At 37.9% G+C, this 20,420-nt stretch overlaps 1 protein-coding gene across 6 annotated transcripts in view; it reads left to right on the plus strand.

Annotated features, from left to right (window-relative positions):
• Positions 1-20,420, plus strand: part of TMEM108 (transmembrane protein 108) — a 291,126-nt gene that overhangs the window by 89,483 nt on the left and 181,223 nt on the right. For 2 of the 6 annotated variants that reach the window (XM_064491253.1, XM_064491250.1), the window contains exon 1: positions 2,538-2,690. The exons of the other annotated variants lie outside the window; for them this stretch is intronic. The gene's annotated coding sequence lies outside the window, so the exon portion shown is untranslated. Of the gene's footprint in view, positions 1-2,537; positions 2,691-20,420 lie in introns of those variants that run through there. 6 annotated transcript variants of the gene reach the window in all.

A 20,420-nucleotide genomic window follows, 5' to 3' on the forward strand; every position in this document is an offset into this window, starting at 1 on the left:
AGGAGTTATCCTCTGCTTCCTCCGCCTCTTCTACCTCCCTCCTCTCCCAAAAAAAGACCCAAGCTTTAGGAAGAGATATTTATTTTGTCTTACTTCTTATTTTTTGTGTACTACAATGTGTTTTTGACAATTTTTACCCTACTTTATATAGCTCTAATAGGTTCTTAATTGTTAATAATGTTTTGATATAGTCACCATTTCCAGCACATTAAAAGCACAAGCTTTGTAGTTTCTGTGAGCTGCTGCTTCCACTTCTGCAGTTTCTCACTTACCACAACAGATACGGGTGGTTTGAGAGATTCCCGTAGTAGTTATACGGTATGCCTTAATAGTAAAAACAACCTGCTGGCTTTATTTAAAAAAAAAAAACAAACTAATAATATGAAAGCAATTATGGATTACTAACATTTTTAAGATTACGAGTAAGAGTTTGTTTTAAATTGGGAACTATATACAATATCCTGTTATAATCTTTAATGAAAAAGAATATATGTATATATATGCATGACTGGGACATTGTGCTGTACATCAGAAATTGACACATTGTAACTGATTTTACTTCAATTAAATAAATAAGTAAATAAATCTAAAAAAAAAAAAAAAGAGTTCCAACAGGTTTTTTGGGGGAGGGCCAGTGGGCTCAGAAAAATGATAATGACTTTCATTTGTAAAAATAAATGGATAACTTTATGCTTTAAAGAAACAAAGAATATATTTTTTAAAATTTAATCAACATTTTTAAAAAGCTATAAAGTGAAAATGTCTTCCTCCCTATTCTCTGCTTGCTAAATATTATTATTATTATTTAAAGGTAACTACTGTTAAGTTTCTGCAAATCTTTACAAAAATGATCCAATATTTCATTCATCCTCAAACACACATATACACATAAAGATACATATATATATATACATACATATATACCCTTGCACATCCATACTTAACATACATGTATATATACTTGTATGTGTGTGTGTGTGTATATATATACACAAAAAACATATATGGATTCTGTTGTGCAATATGCTTTCCTTAGCAATATATCTTGGATATCTGCCCATATAAGTACATTTTAATGTTCTAATAATCTACCTCATTGTAATGACTCTGTAGTATTCCATTGTGCTGGCATGCCATAATTTAACTTACCTTCTATTTATCAACATTTGGGTTGTTTCCAGATTTATCCTCTTGCAAACAATACTGCAGTAAACATCCTTGGACATAACCTTTTACATTATTTTTTGGTAAATATACCTGTAGGATACATTCAAAGCAGGAGAATTACTAATAAAAGTGTGTGCATTTTGAGTGTCACTAAGTAGTGCCAAATTGTCCTCCAGAATTACTGCACCGATTTATACTTCCACCAACGAACAGTATAATATGTTTTATTTCAGGAAGTGCTTACTGAGCACTTACTATGTGTCTTCATTGAAATAGAATCTCGGGATCAAAAATTGTTCTTGTTGAGTCATGGAAGTAAATAAGAAGCCTCTTTTTAGAAGAAATCCAAAGGTCACAGGAATAGAGAAGTGGATCTTTTGCTCCTCGCTAGCAGAAGGAGGTTGTCTCGTAAAGAATGGACAGTGTCCGCCAGTGTTGACTTTCAGTTCTATGCCTGGCCTAAATTGGCAACTCCCCATTTCTGTGTCAGTGGCCTTGCTTTCCTTGTGGAAGGCAGTAGCTTTTGCTTTCCTCCAGGACCTGGCTTGATGATCTTGTCAGTTGTTCTTAGGAGCTAGCATCCACTGATGGCCTCTGTTCCGAAAAGGCACCAGTCAAGCATGGACTCGTAGCAGCAGAACAGCACAAGGGGAGGAGAAACACAGTTTACTCATTTTTGAAACTCTATCACCTCTGTGGTTCTCAGGGAAAGTATTTCACTTTAAGGCATTCAAATTATATTATAGACACTGAGTATTTCTTCAGAACTCACTGAGGGGAAAATACAGATAACAGCACAGTCATCTGAGTGTCACTCAGGTGGTATCTGATACCCAAATTATCTAATGAGTAAAGTATAATCTGTAAGTTAAAACATCTGGTTCCTAGCTTGTTAAATAAATCAGTAAATCAGTAGGTGCTTCCTAAGTACACAACATAATAATGAATGGATAAACCTCATTTTCTAAATGGAGGCAAATACACAAATAATTCAACTTTTATAGCTGAGGATGAGTGAGACCTGAAGTTCTCTTAGAATTGAAATTTCCCTGGAGCTAGCCCAGAGTGAGCCCCTCAGAGCCATCCACTCTTGGGCCATTGCCTTGAGCTCGCAGACATTACTTTACCCTGGGGCAAGATGAGGCTGTAGTTTGCCCATAGCTTTGTGTGTCCCAGGCCAGTGCCCATGGAGGCTGCCTTGGCAGCTGCCCTTTCCGCAGTCAGTCATCCAGCCCCTAAGTGTGTTCTAAAAGATAAAGAAAAAAAAAATAGTAATCCCCTTCAGAGGGGCTGGAACAGGCTACTAGTTGCTAGGCAAGTTAAAGTAATTCAGTGTTCTTGCCAAACGTCTGCCGTGCAAATAGGGAATTTCAGGGAAGGGGAGTGAGATGGTGGTGCATGTTGGTTGCCATAGGAATGTTTCCCTGATTGGAACAAGACCACAGAGTGGAGAGAGCGAGACGGCTGCATCTATGGTTCTTTCTGCTTGGGAGTGGGAGCCCAGAATGGGCGCTGGAGCAGAGGTAAGCCATGGGGAGGAAGGAGCGAAACCCAAGGCTCTCTAAGGGTAAGGGTGTGGGAAAGAATGAAGGACGGTGCATCCTGTGAAGGGAAGAGGGGCCCTAGCAGATGAGACCATAGACTATGCCCTGTGAAACTGACAGTTTCCAAAGCTAAAAACAGGGGGAGGAGAAAGAATAGATTAATTTAGGAAAATTAATGATGAACTCTTACACTATTCTGAAGACCTGAAACTTCCTGGGGAAATTACAATCCATAATTAAGTCGGGGATAATTCCAGTTAGACTCTGGAATGAACCCAGGTTTGAATTAGATGTAGATTTAAAATAGTAAAATTTAGTGAGAAGAGATACTTAATTTGAAGGTATTTTTTAATTTATGTAAATATTATGCTAGATTATTTTTAATTCAAGAAACAAAAGTAGTGATTAAAGATTTGTTAATTATGCTGCTATATTTATTGAGTTCTGTTTTTATAAGGGAAAAAAAGCACAATTGACCAAATTGTGCTACTGGTATCAAACCTTAAAGAGACCCTCTGAGATGGGCTTACTGCACCTTTTGCATCTGGTGGCAGTTTCCAGAATGACAGCTCAGGGTCCAAGCAGAAATAACTAGCTTTTAGCAAACGTTGGACCTTAAATGTGCTATTTAACTTCTCTATGACTAATCGATTACCAGCTCTTAAAATGGAGGTGATAGCTAATTCTTGCTTCTCTGGAATGTTGTGAGCATGAATGCTGTCACTGAATACAATTTTGGGGGGTGTTATAAGATCCCAAGGTGCCTTGGATGGTAAGGACAGGCTTAGTTTGTCATGGTGATTTAGATCAAAGATTTCCTGTTTTTTAGATTATAATCTTAAGGGGAACTTGTTTAACTGATAAAAGTTTTACTTGTACACATGAAGTGTATACAGTTATTATCCTTTGCCATGTAGTTGAATCATGCTCAGAGGATATTTAAAATATTTTCTTCTTAAGAATATAAGTATATATATATACTGGGATTATATATAATTTTTTTTTTTTTACTTTTAATGTGGCTTCTTCCAGCAGTCACGTAAAAGACTAACAGTGTGATGTTTATCCTCAAATACTTAAATTCTAGTGACACATAAAAACAAAGGCTGCCATAGGACCCAGATTGTGGGTCACTGTGTTCTGTTTCAGGGCTCACTTCCTTCATCAGTTTCTTTGGTCTGCAATTTTAATGTCATTTTTACTTTAGAATTGATCAGATGCTGATTGATTGACACAAATTAAATAATTTGAGGCAAATTTGTAAGCCAAATGTCAAATTTTAATTTACTGGGGGAGTATCTTTAGGCTCTTCAAATGGTATAAACTTTCCCTAATTTAATTTTGACAAAGAAGCCAAAATATGTACTGATTATAATTTTTAAATGGTATTTTTATCTAGACCCTCTAGAATCTAGAGTAGCAAAAATATTTTTAGTAAATGTTTAGTAAAATATATAATTTGAACCTCAAATATGAGTTTTGTATGTAATTTTAAATCTACTAGTAGCCACTTAAGAGTAAAAGGAAACATTAATTTAAATATGTATTGCCCAAAATATCTCCAAATCATCATTTTTAACAGTAATTAATGTAACTAGTTGTTGATGAGATATTTTGCTTTTTTTCCATATTAAATCTTGAACTCCAGTGTACATTTTACACTCAGAGTATGTCTTACTAAATTTTCATAAAAAACAGATGATCTGCAGTTAGATTAAAGTTTACAGTTGAAAAAGTGGATTCATATACCCAAGTCATTCATTCCACACATGCATATCAGTTTTCCAATAACTGAATCAATGTCTATATTTCTAAATTTAAATTTGACCAAAGTTAAGTAAAATTTAAAATAAAATCCAGTTCCTCCCTCACACTGGCCATGTTTCAAGCACTCAGGGACCACGTGGCTGGTAGTGGCTACCATACTGGGCAGCAGAGAGAGGGCTGCTGTTCTCTAGCTCCCTTTCTTGGGAGACCTGTTTGAGGACTCTAATGGAGACAGAATCTCACTTTGGAAGCACAGAACCACAGATGAAGATATGCCCTTAAAAGGAAATTTCCACTCAAGCTCTTATTAGAACCTGCCTGGCAAGGAGTTATTTGTCTGGTTGACTGTGCTATCTCCACCCTCGCTCCCAAATGCACCCCTCATTGTCTTTCTAGCAGATAAAAATGTGCCAGCATTGACAGTGTGCCTCCCTCAGGCTCCTCTGGTCCTGTGCTCCATATGGGCTTATTTCCATTACATCAGTGCATTTCCTGGTTCTAGTCCCTCCTTTACCTTTCTCATTGTTTCATTTGCCACATTTGGCTTTAATTTCTGTTTTACGTTAATGAAGGATTCAGGTGTTCAAATTCTAGTTTAGTTCTTAGTTAAGGTCATAGTGTTGGCTTGTGTTGTTTGTTTTCTGAGGGGGAGGTAATTAGATTTTTTCATTGATTTCCGCTTGGAGGAGGTACTGGGAATTGAACCCGGGACCTCTTAGGTGCTGAGCACGCGCTCTGCCACTTGAGCTATACCCTTCCCCTAAGGTCATAGTGTTTGATTTACATTAATTTGGATTTTAAAATATCCTCCTTTGCCCCTTGCTCCCAACTTCTAGAGTGGCTGGGCCAAGAAACCGCACTCTCCCCTCTCCCCATGAAAGTATCTTTTCTTCAGGCAAATCAGAGTTCTTCAGCATAGTCACCTGTGGTCAGACCTGTTCATTTTTAAGAACCTCTCTTTTCCCTGGATAGGAGGAATTAAGAAATATGTAGGCAGATAATGATTTAGAAGATGAAGGACCTCCCCCACACCGGCTTTAGCCTTGTCAGAATTTTTTGCCCTGCACCTTGCTTGGGGCTGAACCTTGTTTGACACACAGCATAATAGACCCCATCACCAGAAGGATACAGAGCGCAGACTTCATCGGCTCTCATTGGGTGCTTGCCGCTTTTGAGGGGCATCACCGATGACAGTGCTGAAATTCACCCTTCATGTTCTGGAACATAGAAAGTGAAAAGTACCTACAGAGGCTCTCCAGGCCTAGAGAATAATGTGTTATCCAAGACAGTAACAAATCCTCCCCTGGCAAGAAAAGCTAGCTCAGAAATTAGGAAATACTCAACCTGTTGAGTCATTTTGAACTAATTTGCATATGGATGCATATTGTGCCCCTTCCTCATTACCATCAGAATCAAATAATTTTAAGTGGGACTTTGTGGACTGAGTAGCAGTTGCAGCAGAAAAACCTTAGGTGTCAATCTCTAGTCTATGAGCGGTGACATCAGGAAAGCCATTGAATTGATCTGGGCCTCATTTCTCACCTGTCAAGTGAGAGTGTTAGACCAGGTGGTCCTGAGGCCCCTCTCAGCCATCACATGTTTTGATCACTTAGTCTAATCCCACAGCTTCCCAGATGAAGAATCAGAGGCCTGCAAACTCACTTGCTCATATCACGTAGCAAGTGGTAGACAGGTCTCTGGTTTTCAGTCATGTGCTTTGTCCACCCTGGGAGCTTGCTTCATCGTGCATGTAGAGGCTGAGCATGAACCAGATGAGGATACCCAGAAGAATGGCTGGTTCTGTGTTTCCTCATAACATCATTTACTTTTGTCTGCTCATAGTTTGAGGTTGCTGGCCAGAACCTCTAAGATGCCTGAGTTGCCTGTTTTTTGCCACCTTCATGTGAGAGGTCAGTAATTCAGCTCAGACATCTCTATGGCATAAAGTCCCCCACTGACCTCTAAAGGAGAAAAAAAATGTGTATATATATATATATATATATATATGTATGTATGTATGTATATATGTGTGTGTGTGTGTATGTGTGTGTGTGTGTGTGTGTGTGTATCAGTTCTTGGTTGCTGCAGATGCATGATAACAAAGGAGGAAGCAGGAGCTGGAATGCAGAGTTAAATTTGCTCAAATGTTTAGAATTCAAACATCAACTACCACAAACGAAGCAAAGCAGAACAGAGGGCCCCAGTGAAGTGCTTCTGTTGAAGTTCTCAGTGTAGGTTGGAGACCCAGTTCCAAGTGCTGGAGCAGCACTCAGAGATTGGAAGCTGACCTGACTTTCTTGGGAGGGCTGCTTTTAACTGGGAAAAACCAGGGACCTTCATACTCCTTTAGCCTGTCATTCAGTTAAAAAACAAACAAACAAAAACCCCCCAAAAACAGAGGTGTCAAGGAAAGGAAACTTACTGATTGCCTATTAGGTGTAAAAAGCATGCCAAGTATTTTTATATATTGGCTCATTTAATTCTATAACCACCCTGCAATATAGATAGGTATTATTTCCATTTTACAGATCAGTAAATGTACTCAGGAAAGTTATGTAGCTTGCCTTGGGTCACAGAGTAAGTGAGCATGGATTTTATTTGGCTCTAAAATCTAATTACTTTCCACTAATTCCACTAACATCCAATAGAAGTGATTATATTTTGGTTCCACTGAGTTTGAGGAGGACACCTGATGCCATGCTGTAGACACCAATGTTAAATAGACTAAAATGAAAGTTGGATACAGTAATGGAGTCAATTTCATTTATAAGCAGAGGTTGTTAACATGCATCTCAGAGATCCCTTGAAGATATTAGAAACAAAAATATTAAAGAATTTTTTTTTTGCAAATAACAGCTTTATAAAGAGACCCACTAATCAGTATCATTGATCAGTGACAAAAAGTATAATCCTAAATCAAATTTAACTTTCAGAGGGGGTGCCTACTGCTTTGGGGGTGAAATACAGTGCCATCATTTTGGTTTTTAAGACGCTGTTTTGTTTGGGTTGGTGGTTCTGTCTTTTATCCTTTGGGTAAATGAGAGGATGACATTTGCATTCAGTGTCCTTCCCAGAGCTATGACAACAGTTATCTAAACCTGCAAAACAAAGTTAGTGTCTTAAAGCAACAACTGTATTTATTATGTTCACAGATCTGCAATTTGGGCAGGGCTCAATGGGGACGGTTCATCTCTGCTCCACTTAGCATCAGCAGGGTTGGCATCTGAAGCTCACTCACTCAACATGTCTGGAGCCCAGACTGAGAGGACTAGCACAGCTGGGCTCCCCTGGCATCTTTATTTCTTTGTGGTCTCTCAGCATGACTGCTTCAGGGTAGCCAGACTTCTATGCTAGTTCAGTGCTCTCAAAGCACATGACCCAAGACAGAAAGTCAGGCGCAGATCTTCTCTTTTATGGCTCACCCTAGGAAGTCACACAGCATCCCTACAGTGCATTCTGTGCATTGAAGCAATGATAAAGGCCATTCAGGTTCAGTGGGAGTGGAAATAGATTCCATCTCTTGATAGGGAAGTGGAAAGTTTCTGGAAGAGTATGTAGAGCTGGAAATATTGCAGTGGCCACTTTCGGAAAATACAGTCTGCTACACAGATGAGCCAGTCTATAGATTATAAGCTGGTGCCCAAGCCAGGTGATCTCTGGGCATTTCTCTCCTACCAAAGGGAGCATATTGGCAGGCAAATGAAATATAATTTATTTCCCTATAATTTAACCCACTGTAATTTACACTCTTCAAAAAAGTAAATCATCTGCAAAATTTTGGCACTTTCTCCACTGTTAGAAATAAATTACTTGTAAAACACAAGTGGATTTGGCTAATGAGGTAGATAGGTTGACTCTCCTTAAATTTTCCATCCTTGTTGAGCTGATGGCTGTTTAATGTTCCTGAATTGTCATTGTGTTTCTGCTTCTCTACCTTGTTTGCAGAGGAGGGCAGCTGAATATTTATGTAAACACCTTTGCATAGAAACCTTTCCATTTAAAACTAAAAAGTGAAGACAATTACACTTAAAATTGAATGTTTCCTAAAGGGGCTTGTTCTAGCATTTTATAGCACCTGCTGCCTCCTTTCTTGGAGATTAAATGATTATTCAAGACACATTTCTCAAAGTTTACAAAATTAGTATCTTCTCTCAAGCTCTCCTTATAAGTGTGGGAATCCTGTGGCGTGGCACACAACAGACTTACGTACTTTTTGCATTAATAGGGCTGTTTGTTCTAGACCTTTTTTTAAAAAAATTGAAGTATAGTAGGTTACAATGTGTCAATTTCTGGTGTACATAGACCTTTTTTAAAACTAAGATATTTCATCCATGTGAAATAGAATATGAAATTTATAGGTACATTTTAAGGAATTAGAAACATGAATACTTGTGTACACACTATCCAAGTTAAGAAGTAAACACTCTCCTTCCTTAACCCTGGAGGTCAGATCATCTTGATTTTTGTGTTAATTACCCCCTTTCTTTCCTTATATGGTATTACCATATCTATAGTAAAATCCTTTATTTGGATCTTCATACCATGTTTTTCACTTCAATTAAAAACATTTTATATAAAAAGACTTCCACATCTTTTGTTAGATTTACAGTTGACCCTTGAACACAACGGGTTTGAACTGCACACATCCACCTATATATGGATTTTTTTTAATAAATATGTGCTCCAGGACTACATGACCTGCAGTTGGTTAAATTCGAAGATGCAGAACTGTGGATACAGAGCACCAACTGTAAAGTTATCTTTGGATTTTAAACTACTCAGGGGTCAGTGCCCCAACCCTCATGTTGCTCGAGGGTCAACTGTATTCATAGGTACTTTTAATTTTTGTTACTGTGGTTAATGGTGTCATTCTAACTGATTATTGCCAAGTATAAACATGCAGTTGATTTCTACATATTGGTTTTGTGAAAATCGAATTTGCTAAATCATACTACAAGCATACTTCTTTTTATTGTGTTTCACTTTATTGCACTTTATAGGTATTGTGTTTTTTTACAAATTGAAGGTTTGTGGCAAGTCTTTATCAAGGTGGCACCATTTTTCCAATAGCATTCAGTCACTTGGTGGCTCTGTGTCACATTTTGGTAATTCTTGCAATATTTCCAACTTTTTCATTATTATTATGTTTGTTATGGTGATCTGTGATCTTTCATGTTACCACTGTAATTGTTTTGAGGGACCACAAACTGCACTCCTATAAAATGGTGAACTTAACTGATAAATGTGTGTGTTCTGTCTGCTCCATTGATCCACCATTCCCCATCTTTCTTCCTCTCCTTGGGCCCCCCATTCCCTGAGACACAACAATACTGAAATTAGGTCAGTTCATAGCCCTACACTGGCCTCTATGTGTTCAAGTGAAAGGAAGAGTTTCTCACCTCTCATTTTAAATCAAAAGCTAGAAATGATTTAGTAAGGAAAGCATGTCAAAAGCCAAGATACGCCTCTTGCGCCAGTTAGCCTAGTTGTGAATGCAAAGGAAACGTTCTTAAAGGAAGTTAAAGTGCTCCTCCAGTGAACACATGAATAATGAGAAAACAAAACAGCCTTACTGCTGATGTGGACAATGTCTGAGTGGTCTGGATAGAAGATCAAAGCAGCCACAAGATTCCCTTCAGCCAAAGCATAATCCAGAGCAAGGCTGTAGCTCTCTTTACTTCTGTGAAGGCTGAAAGAGGTGAGGAAGCTGCACGAGAAAAGTTTGAAGCTAAATGTTTGAAGCTAAAAGGTTTTCCACTTCTTATGCCCAGATCCATCAGAGGAATCACTATCTATGGCAGCTCTAGCCTTGTGAAGTGCATTTCTTGAAGTTACTCCTTGATCCATCCAGACCACAGAATGGGTGCTGTGTTGCAGGCATGACAACAGCATGAATCTTGCCGTCCCTCTCCATCAGAGCTCTTGGGAGACCAGGTGCACTGTCAAGGAGCAGTCATATTTTGAAAGGAATCGTCTTTTCTGAGCAACAGTGTACTTAAAATATTCACTAAACCATGTTTTAAATAGGTATGCTGTCATGGGGCCTTTTTGTTCCATTTCCAGAGCATACATGGAATAGATTAAGCATAATTCTTAGGGCTCTAGGATTTTCAGAATGGTAAATGGGCACTGGCTTCAACTTCAGGTCACCACTGGCATTAAATTAGCCCCTAACAGCCTGTCCTTTGAAGCTTTGAAGCCAGGCACTGACTTCTCCTCTCTAGCTATGGAAGTCCTAGATGGCGTCTCCTTCCATATAAGGCTGTTTCAACTACATTGAAAATCTGTCATTTAGGGTAGCCACCTTCGCTGACTACCTTAGCGAGGTCTTCCGGAGAACTTGCTGCAGCTTCTGTATCAGCGCCCGTTACTTCCCCTCGCACTTTTACGTTATGGAGACGGCTTCTCTCCTTAAAACTCATGAACCAACCTCTCAACCTCAGTCAATGTGGTAACCTTCATTGTTGTCTTAAGAAATTGCCACAGCCAACGCAGCCTTCAGCAGCCACCACCCTGATTAGTCGGCAGCCATCAGCATCAAAGAAAGACCCTGTACCAGCAAACAGATTAGGGCTTGCTGAAGGCTGACAATGGTAGCATTTTTTAAAAGTATTAATAATTTAATAAAGTATTTTTTATTTAATATTTAATTTTAATTTAATGTAGTATTTTTAAATTAAGGCATGTACAGTTTTTTTAGACATAATGTTATTACACACTTAGACTACAGTATGGTGTAACCATAACTTTTATATGCACTAGGAAACCAAAAACTTCATGTGACTCGCTTTGCTGTTTTGCTCGCTTTATCGTTTAAATCTCATCTATCTATCCTAACTGATTTTTATCTGCTGAAACTGTCAATTACTAGAAGAATTGTACTGTGGTTTCTCTCTCCAGTGGTTTGTCCATTTCTCTAGTTACCACGTCAGTTTTTGTCTTGCATATTTTCAGATAATATTACTAGGTACATACAGATTTATAAACCTTATGTATGTGTGTTGTTTCCATATTTTAGGTGGGTCTTTTATAAGCAGCATATCACTAGGTTTTTTTACTTTTAATTGGAAAGTGGGGTCTTTTGCATTTATTGTAATTGATGATATATTTAAATTTATTTCTATCACTGTTTTATGTAGTTTTCTCTTTCTTTTCCCCTCTCTCTTCTTTCTGTCTTTTGAATTGATATTTTTTTCTCCCAGTTCCAGCTTCACCCCCCACTTCTTTGGACGTTATATGCTTTATGTATGTTCCCTTAATAGCTATGTCAACAGACATACTTTAAAAAGTTTCTATGTCTTAAGTATGTTACCACTCATACTCCAAAATTCAAAAGCTTACCTCTCCTCGGCTTCCCTATTTTTCCTCCACAAATTGCACATTTTTCTTATAGTTTTAAATAAAGTTAGCTTGGTTTTATTCATCTATTTGTCAATACTTTCCCTCACTACTTTCTTCCAGTTCAGGGTTCCCAGATGCAGTCATTTTCCTTCTTTCTGAAGTATGTCCTTTAGAATTTCTTTAAGTGAGTCTTGTTTTAATAGTGGACTCTCCACTACATATCAGCGCTAGAGAGATGAGTAAGAAACACTCCCATAAAGTATATAATTGCGGAGTGACTAAGTACAGAATTTGAGATAAGGATACGGTACTGAGAACACGGGGGGGAGGCCAAGTATTAAGAGCACGGGGAGCAGGGGGCATCTCAGGAAAGGCTGAGATGTGAAGTGTGGAGAACTCTGGGTACGTTCATGGAACATTCATCAATGCAGCGGAATGGAGCTTAGGAGCGGGTCGGTGCCAGATGGAGCTGGGGAGGTTAGCTAGCTAGCTAGTGGGTCGTGAAGAGCCGTAAATGCCAAACTGAAAGCAGCAGAGAGTTGGGGGAGGTTTAAAGCAGTGGAGTGACATGATTAGATGCATTACTGATGAGTAAAATACACTATTGCCTGGTGGGCCATGAGTTGCAGTGATCACCTGGGAGGAGGCTGAGTACCTAAACCAAAGGCAAAGCAAAGGTAATGCAGAGAAGAAATGATATTTCAAAAGACTTTGGCAAGATAAAAATCTTAACAGTAGATTTAAAGCAGAGAGATTAGAGGATGTACTCCAGTGTCTCTAATTTAGAAAGCTGGCAAGACTGAGAAGCACAGAGGTGATGCGCATGTCTGCGGGGCTGGTGAAAGTCCCGTTGCAGGGAGAGAAGGAGTTTAGTTTGTTACACAAACCATTTGACGTGTTTTCAGGACAAATGGTGAGTTGGTTTTAGGAGAATCAGTATTTAATATATTAGGGATACCTCTGTGCTGAGAACTCAGCATTTTCTGATTATATCTGGTGGTTCTGATCTTCACTTCTTTTGCTTCCTGAGTTAGAATATAGATCCCTATTTCAGGATGCAAAGGGTCTATTTTCAGCAATAAATAAAATATAATTAACTAATTGTTAGATTTCGGTTAAATTTTAGGTCAGGAATTTGAAATGTAGAACTGCCTTCACTGCTTCTTGCAAAATGATTGTTACTGAGCAGTGCTTGCTCTTGGCTGAGGGAACCTCTTGTTGGGGGTCTATTTGTGTCGTAGCAGGCTGGCAGATGTGACCCAAAGTGTCTAAGAGCATCTGGTAAGACAGGAGGGAATGGAAAGAAGAAAGAGGCAGAACAAGGGAAGAGGGAAGGGGGAAAAAAAAAATCTTCCATTTAATTAAAAAAGTATTTGCAAGGCTTATCCTTCTTACCTGCTGTTTTTAGCTAGCAAGGCCAGATTCTCCCCTTGGAGATTCCTTCCTGGCCTCTCAGAGGAGCCCAGATGGGGGCTTTGTTTTCGATGCATGAGTCATCGCAGTGATTCAGTGACTTATTCGTCACTCGCATGGAGTGACTGGTGGTCCCTGCTGAGAGTTGAGAGGAGCTTCTCCCTGCCAGGGTGGTAAGTCGCTTTGACAGCAGGTTTGGTGTGTCAGTTGGAAACCTGAGTAACTCCCTGCCTTCTGCCTGGTGCTGTCATGGAGTTCTCTGGACTCGAGCATGCACAGGGTCCCATTTTATCCAGGCATTTCTTGACAGAGGAGGGAGCTGGCCAGGGAGTTTTGGGGGGAAAAAAAGTTATTCAAAGTATCTTCTTTGAGGAGCTGTACTCTATTTGTCAACATCACGATCTGAAATAATTCCTAGCCTATTTATGTTCGTGGTGGTGGCTGACCCATGGGATCCTGCTGCGTGGTTCAGCTGCTGTTAAAATATCTGATCTTTTAGAAGTGGCTCAGGAAAAACAGTGTCAAGTAAGAGTTACTCATTTTATCCTGCCCACCCCCGAGAAAAGAATTTGAGTTATTAAATTGCAGAATGAGTTCTATCATTTGTATTGTTGCTCTCAGAAATTACAATTATGACAATAAAATGAATTCCTTTATCTGCAGACAGATGAGTTTGTCACTCTTAGCACCTGCCTCTGGATGGCACTGGTAAGAAGGAAAGTAGGTGACACAGGCAAGCACGTATGAACAGTGTTTTACCTGAATGTTACCTAAATTATCTAATTTAATCAATTGTGCTGTTCAGGGAACTCAGAGAAGCTCAGAGAGTAAGGAAAGTGCCCAGGGTCACTAAGCAGGTTGATGGTGGCCGCAGTTCAAACCCAGGTATAATTGGTAGCAAAGTTCATACCACACTGCCTCCGGACACATTTTGATATTTTTTTTTCTCATTTGAAAGAACAGATATGGTTTTTGTGAATAATTAGCCTCACCCAGGTGTTTTCCCTTGATAGAGACGCTCCATACCCACCCCAGATTCAAGCCTTCTATCCGCAATGCTGTCTTCAAGTAACAAAAATAGGAAAAAAAAAAACTGAGGAAGGGGCTCAGTCCACAGTGCAACAGCCAGCCCTACTGTATTCTTTGCTTTGCACTCTTTCCTGTATGCTGGTTAGGCTATTTGTCAGTAATGTTTTTAGACTGTTAAAATTTCTGCTTCTCCTTATCACAAAGACAGACAAGACAAGGTTCTGATCAGCAGATGTCAGCTATAAACACAGGGATTTATTCCTTATTATTCCTAGCAATTTAAAATTGAATTCCAAGGATGAGCCAAATGTCAAGCCATCAGAAACAGCAAGGACATACAGAGGTTGTCTTGGGAGCAGGATTCCTTGGTACCAAACTGAAGTAGCTTCCTGCATTCTTCCAAGCTCTGGGGAATCAGAGGCTTGAATGCACATGGAGTGTTCTGTTGTCTTCAAGGGAACTTATAATTACTTGCTTAAACAAGCAGAATTTACAGTAAGAAAACTTAAGGACATGCATTGATAGCCTTTTATTATGGAAAAAAAGCTGTGTTGTAAAGATGAAAATGTTAATAGTTTGGGGTGGCAGTTGGAAGTGGAGCATATATCTCTGTCATAGTCATTTTCCCTGAGACTTGCTGGTAGTCAACCAAAAGACTGCAGTATTTTTAGCATTGATTGTCACCCGCAAAACACACAAAATGAAGAGCTCAAACCAGGAGCCAGGAGTTGTGGCAAACTGGAACAGAAGGGAAGAGGATCAGTTAAGAGCAGCGGCCATAACGTGGATCATCATCCATAGACTAGGTGTGAGCCATTTTTCAGTGCAGGGTTTATCACCTGTTAGCAAGCCCACAAGAGTGATTCCCAAGGAACCGCTTAGAGTCTCTTCCTTCAAAAAAATTCTCAAAAGAAAAGAATAAAACAAAGGGAAGGGAGACCAAACACAGTATAAAGATTGAGGAAGATTTTTATGTATATTTGATACAGGTACTCCAAACTTACCAGACCACTTTTTTTGTTTAATTGTGTCAACTTTTTGCAGGTAAATGAACTTTTAACAAACCCTAAGGAGCTATTTGAAACTAACCTCTGTTGAGTTTCTACTAACTTTTTAGAAACTCATGTTCTTAGACTGCTCAGAGGCCTTGGTTTTACCATCTGTGTAGTAAAGGAGGCAGCGCAGATGGTCTGTAACGTCTTATGATATGTGACCACAGTGGGTAGGTATAAATGAGTTTAGCTGTCATTTGATGTGCTAGACACACAATGAATGACTAGGGGAAAATCAGCCAAGGACAAGTGGCACGTAGCTCATTAGAATCCTGTCTGGTCTCTGCTGAGCACGCACAGCTTTCTAGGCCAGAGCTAAGGGGGCTCTCGGCCAGGCTCTCTTTGGTTGTTTCCTTCCCTGGGTCTCCTTGTTAAATTTCTGGCTCGTCTGCTGTTTTGTGCTTGTCCCAACCAGTATCGAGACCTCAGGCAGCTCATGATGTTAGCCTTTCCTTATTGTTTGCCACCGAGATAACTATTGTTTCCAGCAGTGCCCAGACAGGAATTTTTCCATGCTCTGCTCCAAATAAAGTCAGCCCCCTGCAGCAGGGCAGAGAACTGCCAGTTCCCACAGCCTTCTCCATCTTCTGAGGCTTGAGTAGAATTTTCAGGTAATGAAGCTGAGATGGGCGGGGGCAAGAGATGGGACAATCCCTGGCTAAAATGTCACAGACGCCCACTGTTCTTACTGAGATTTAATAGGTTTTCTTGAATGAATCTTTAACTTGTATTAAATTTCCAGAATCTTTTTTTTTTTTCAGCTTGGACATTCCTCTTTATTGTTCACATTCTAACCCAGTTTTGGTTTTTTACTTTGTTTTGTTTTATTGTTTACTAATTTCCAGAATCTTTAAATGGTCATTTTGTTTTGTTTTTATTTTTTATTGAGATACAATTGACACGTAAATTGTATTAGTTTCAGGTATACAAGATAGTGATTTGATTTGTGTATAAGTATATATTTTGAAATGATTACCACAATGTTTATTTAACATCCATCACCACACATAGTTATATTTTTTTCTTGTAATGAGAACTTTTAACATTTTTCCTCTTAGCTTACTTTCAAATATACAATGAGATAGTGTTAAGTATAGTTACCATGCTGTACATTACACCCCCAAGACCTATTTATCTTATACCTAGAAGTTTGTACCTTTTCACCACCATGACTCATTTGTCCCATCCCTACCCTATACATACACCCTGCCTTTGGTAACCACAAATCTGTTCTCTGAATCCATGAGTTTTTTTCCCTTTAGATTCAACATGTGAATGATTATACAGTATTTGTCTTTCTCTGACTTATTTTACTTAGCATAATGCCCTCAAGGTATATCCATGTTATCACAAGTGGCAAGATTTATTTTTTTTTTTGGCTGAATAATACTTCTATATATGTGTGTGTGTGTGTGTGTGTGTGTGTGTGTGTGTGTGTCACAGTTTCTTTACGCATTCATCAATTGATGGACCCTTAGGTTGTTTCCATGCCTTGGCTATAATAAATAATTCTGCAGTGAACATAAAGGGGTAGAAATCTTTTTGAACTAGTGTTTCCATTTTCAGTTAAATACCCAGAAGAGGAATTGCTGGACCATATGGTGGTTCTGTTTTTAACTTTTTGAGGAATCTTCACATCGTTTTCTATAGTGACTACACCAATTTATATTCCCACCAACAATGCACAAGGGTTCCCTTTTCTTGATATCCTTGCTAACACTTGTTATTTCTTGTCTTTTTGATGATAGCCATTCTGACAGGTGTGAGATGATATCACCTCAGTGAAATCTCACTGTGGTTTTGATTTTCCTTTCCATTATGATTAGTGATGTAGTGATGTTGAGCATTTTTTTCATGTATTTGTTGACCATGTGTACATCCTCTTTGAAAAAATGTCTATTTGGATCTTCTGCCCATTTTTAATCAGATTATTTAGTTTTTTTCTATTGGTTTTTATGAGTTCTTTATACTTTTTGGATATTAGCCTCTTATAAGATATGATTTTCAAATATTTTCTCCCATTCTATAGGTTGCCTTTTAATTTTGTTGATGGTTCCCTTTGCTGTGCAGAAGCATTTTGGTTTGATGTAGTCCCATTTGGTTGTTTTTGCTTTTTATTGTCTTTGCTTTTGGTAACAAATCCAAAAATCATTGCCAAGACCAGTGTCTAAGAGTTTATCCCTTATTTTTTTTTCCTAGTTTTATGGTTTCAGATCTTACATTTAAGTCTTTAATTCATTTTGTGTATAGTGTAAGATGGTGGTCCTGTTTTTCATTATTTTGCATGTGGCTGTCCAGTTTTTTCCAACACCATTTAATGGAGGAACTGTTCTTTCCCCATTATGTGTTCTTGGCTCCTTTGTCATCAGTTAATTGACCATGTAGGCATGCTTTCCCCCCGAGCTTTCTATTCTTTTCCATTGATCTATGTGTCTGTTTTTATGCCAATACTATACTGTTTTGATTACTAGCTTTGTAGTATAGTTTGAAATCAGGAAGTGTGGTATCTCCAGCTTTGTTCCTCTTTTGCAAGACAGCCTTAACTATTTGGGGTCTTTCGTGGTTCCATTTAAATTTTAGGACTGTTTGTTCTATTTCTGAGAAAAATGCCATTGGAATTTTGATAGGGATTACACTGAATCTGTGTATTTCTTTGGGTAGTGTGACCATTTAATATTCTTTCAATCCATTATTATGGACTATCTTCGAATTTATTTCTATCTTCTTCAGTGCCTTATAGTTTTCAGTGTACAGGTCTTTCACATCCTTGGTTAAATTTATTCCTAGGTGTTTTATTCTTTTTTGAATCTTATTCAAAATATTATTCTGCTTTTGTATCCTGCAACCTTACTGAATTTATTAGCTCTAACAGTTTTTTGCTGGAGTTTAGATTTTGTGTATATAATATCATGTCATCTACAAATGGAGAGAAGTTTTACTTCTTCCTTTCTGATTTGAATGCCTTTAATTTCTTTTTCTTGCCTAATTGCTGTGGCTATGACTACCAGTAGTATGTTGAATAAAAATGCCAACAATGTCTTGTTTCTAATCATACAGGAAAAGCTTTCAGCTTTTTACCATTGAAGATGATGTTAGCTGTGGGTTTGTCATATATAACCTCTTTTATGTTGGAGGTGCGTTTCTTCTATAACCACTTTGTTGAAAGTTTTTTTATCATGAATGGATGTTAAATTTCTCAAATACTTCTTCTGCAGCTATTAAGATGATCATCTGATTTGAAGCCTTCATTTTGTTAATGTGGTGAAATCACATTGATTGTGATTGACTGATTGATCTGTGGATGTTGAACTATCCTTACATCCCTGGAATAAATCTCACTTGATCATGGTGTATGAGCCTTTTAATGTATTGTTAAATTCAATTTGCTAACATTTTGATCAGGATTTTTACACTTATGTTCATTAGGATATTGGTCTGTAATTTTCTTTTCTGATAGTGTCCTTGTCTGGTTTTAATATCAGTGTAATGTTGGCCTCATAAAATAAGCTTAGATGTGTTCCCTTCTCTTCCATTTTTTTGGACAAGTTTAAGAATGATTTGTATTGATTCTTCTTCAAATGTTTGGTAGAATTTTCCAGTGAAGTCATCTGGTCATGGATTTTTGTTTGTTGAGAGATTTTTGATTATTGATTTAATCCTCTTGCTAGTAATCAGTGTGTTCGGATTTTCTATTTCTTCATGATTCAGTCTTGGTAGGTTATATGTTTCTAAGAACTTATCCATTTCTTATAGGTTGTGCAGTTTGTTGGTGCTCATACTAGTTTCTTATGATTTTGTATTTCTGTGGTATCAGTTGTAACATCTAGCTTTCATTTCTCATTTTATTTGAGTCTTCTTTTTTCTTGGTGAGTCTAGCTAAAGGTTTGTCTATTTTTTTTAAATTTTTTTTAAAAAAACAGCTCTTCATTGATCTTTTCTATTGTCTTCTTAGTCTCTATTTCATTTATTTCCACTCTGATTTTTGCTATTTTAATAAGTTTCAACAAATTTGGTTGTTTTCAACAATTTGCCCAGGTTTATCTTTGCTTTCTGGGGCAAATATTCACTGAGCTCATCACTCAAGCATTCCAGAAATCCTACCTTTTCTTCATATATTTATATAATTTTCTTAAAAATATATTTTATAGTTATATATCTTGGAATTGGTGCATATACACTCTAGTTGTAAACGTCTGAGTTCCTTCAGTTGTCTCTATGAGCCCTGCAGGTGCAGATCACCATGACTTGGTCATAAACCATACTGATTTAATGCAAGTAATCAATTATGTATATTACCTCATATCTATTGGTAACTTGAAATATTATGTCCATAGGCATTATCCTGTGAATGGTAGAATATCTGAATTTTTAAATTCAGAGACTAGGTTGCTTTGAAAAAATATTATTAGCTGGGCAATTTTGTACTTTATAACTCTGACAAGTTTGTAAGTTTTTTTGTTTGTTTTTGAGGATAACGTTTGAGCAGGATACAGGTAAGGGGTGGTAAAGAGTCTTAAAAAACACCTCCACAAAATAGAAATTAAGTGCAAAATTGATTGCTCTGATCTCAGTCTATTCCTTTTATTTACTCCATCCATTTTCTGTAGTGCATAAAAAGTCTTAAGCCATGATCACATCTGAGTGATGGAAACGTATCACATTACCCGGAGACAGAAAATTCAAATGAAATAAGGCTCTGAGAATGAGATAGCAACTTGTAATGATTCATTTATTTTGTTTTCTGTAATCATTATATATTGTGCTAAGAAGCTTTTAAAAGTATTTGCGTATGTCCCTTTTCCTCACCAAAAACATTTTACATGTGCCATCTTGGGCTCCATGTCAGTAGTGGAATGAGCTGTACTTATCACAGTAGTTTGGGGACAGGCCCTCACTATAGAGGTTCATTCAAAGTATCCAGCTGACCCGATCATGATGGTACTGCTCAAATCTTTTAGGATCAAAATTATTTAAAATGAAGGTTAAGGAATCTAAGAAAAAAAAAAAGACAAATGAACTTATTTACAAAACAGAAACAGACTCACAGACATAGAATACAGACTTGTGGTTGCCAGCAGGGAGATGGGTAGGAAGGGATAAACTGGGA

The sequence above is a fragment of the Camelus dromedarius genome, chromosome 2 (genome assembly GCF_036321535.1).
Source record: "Camelus dromedarius isolate mCamDro1 chromosome 2, mCamDro1.pat, whole genome shotgun sequence".
Lineage (NCBI taxonomy): Eukaryota > Metazoa > Chordata > Mammalia > Artiodactyla > Camelidae > Camelus > Camelus dromedarius.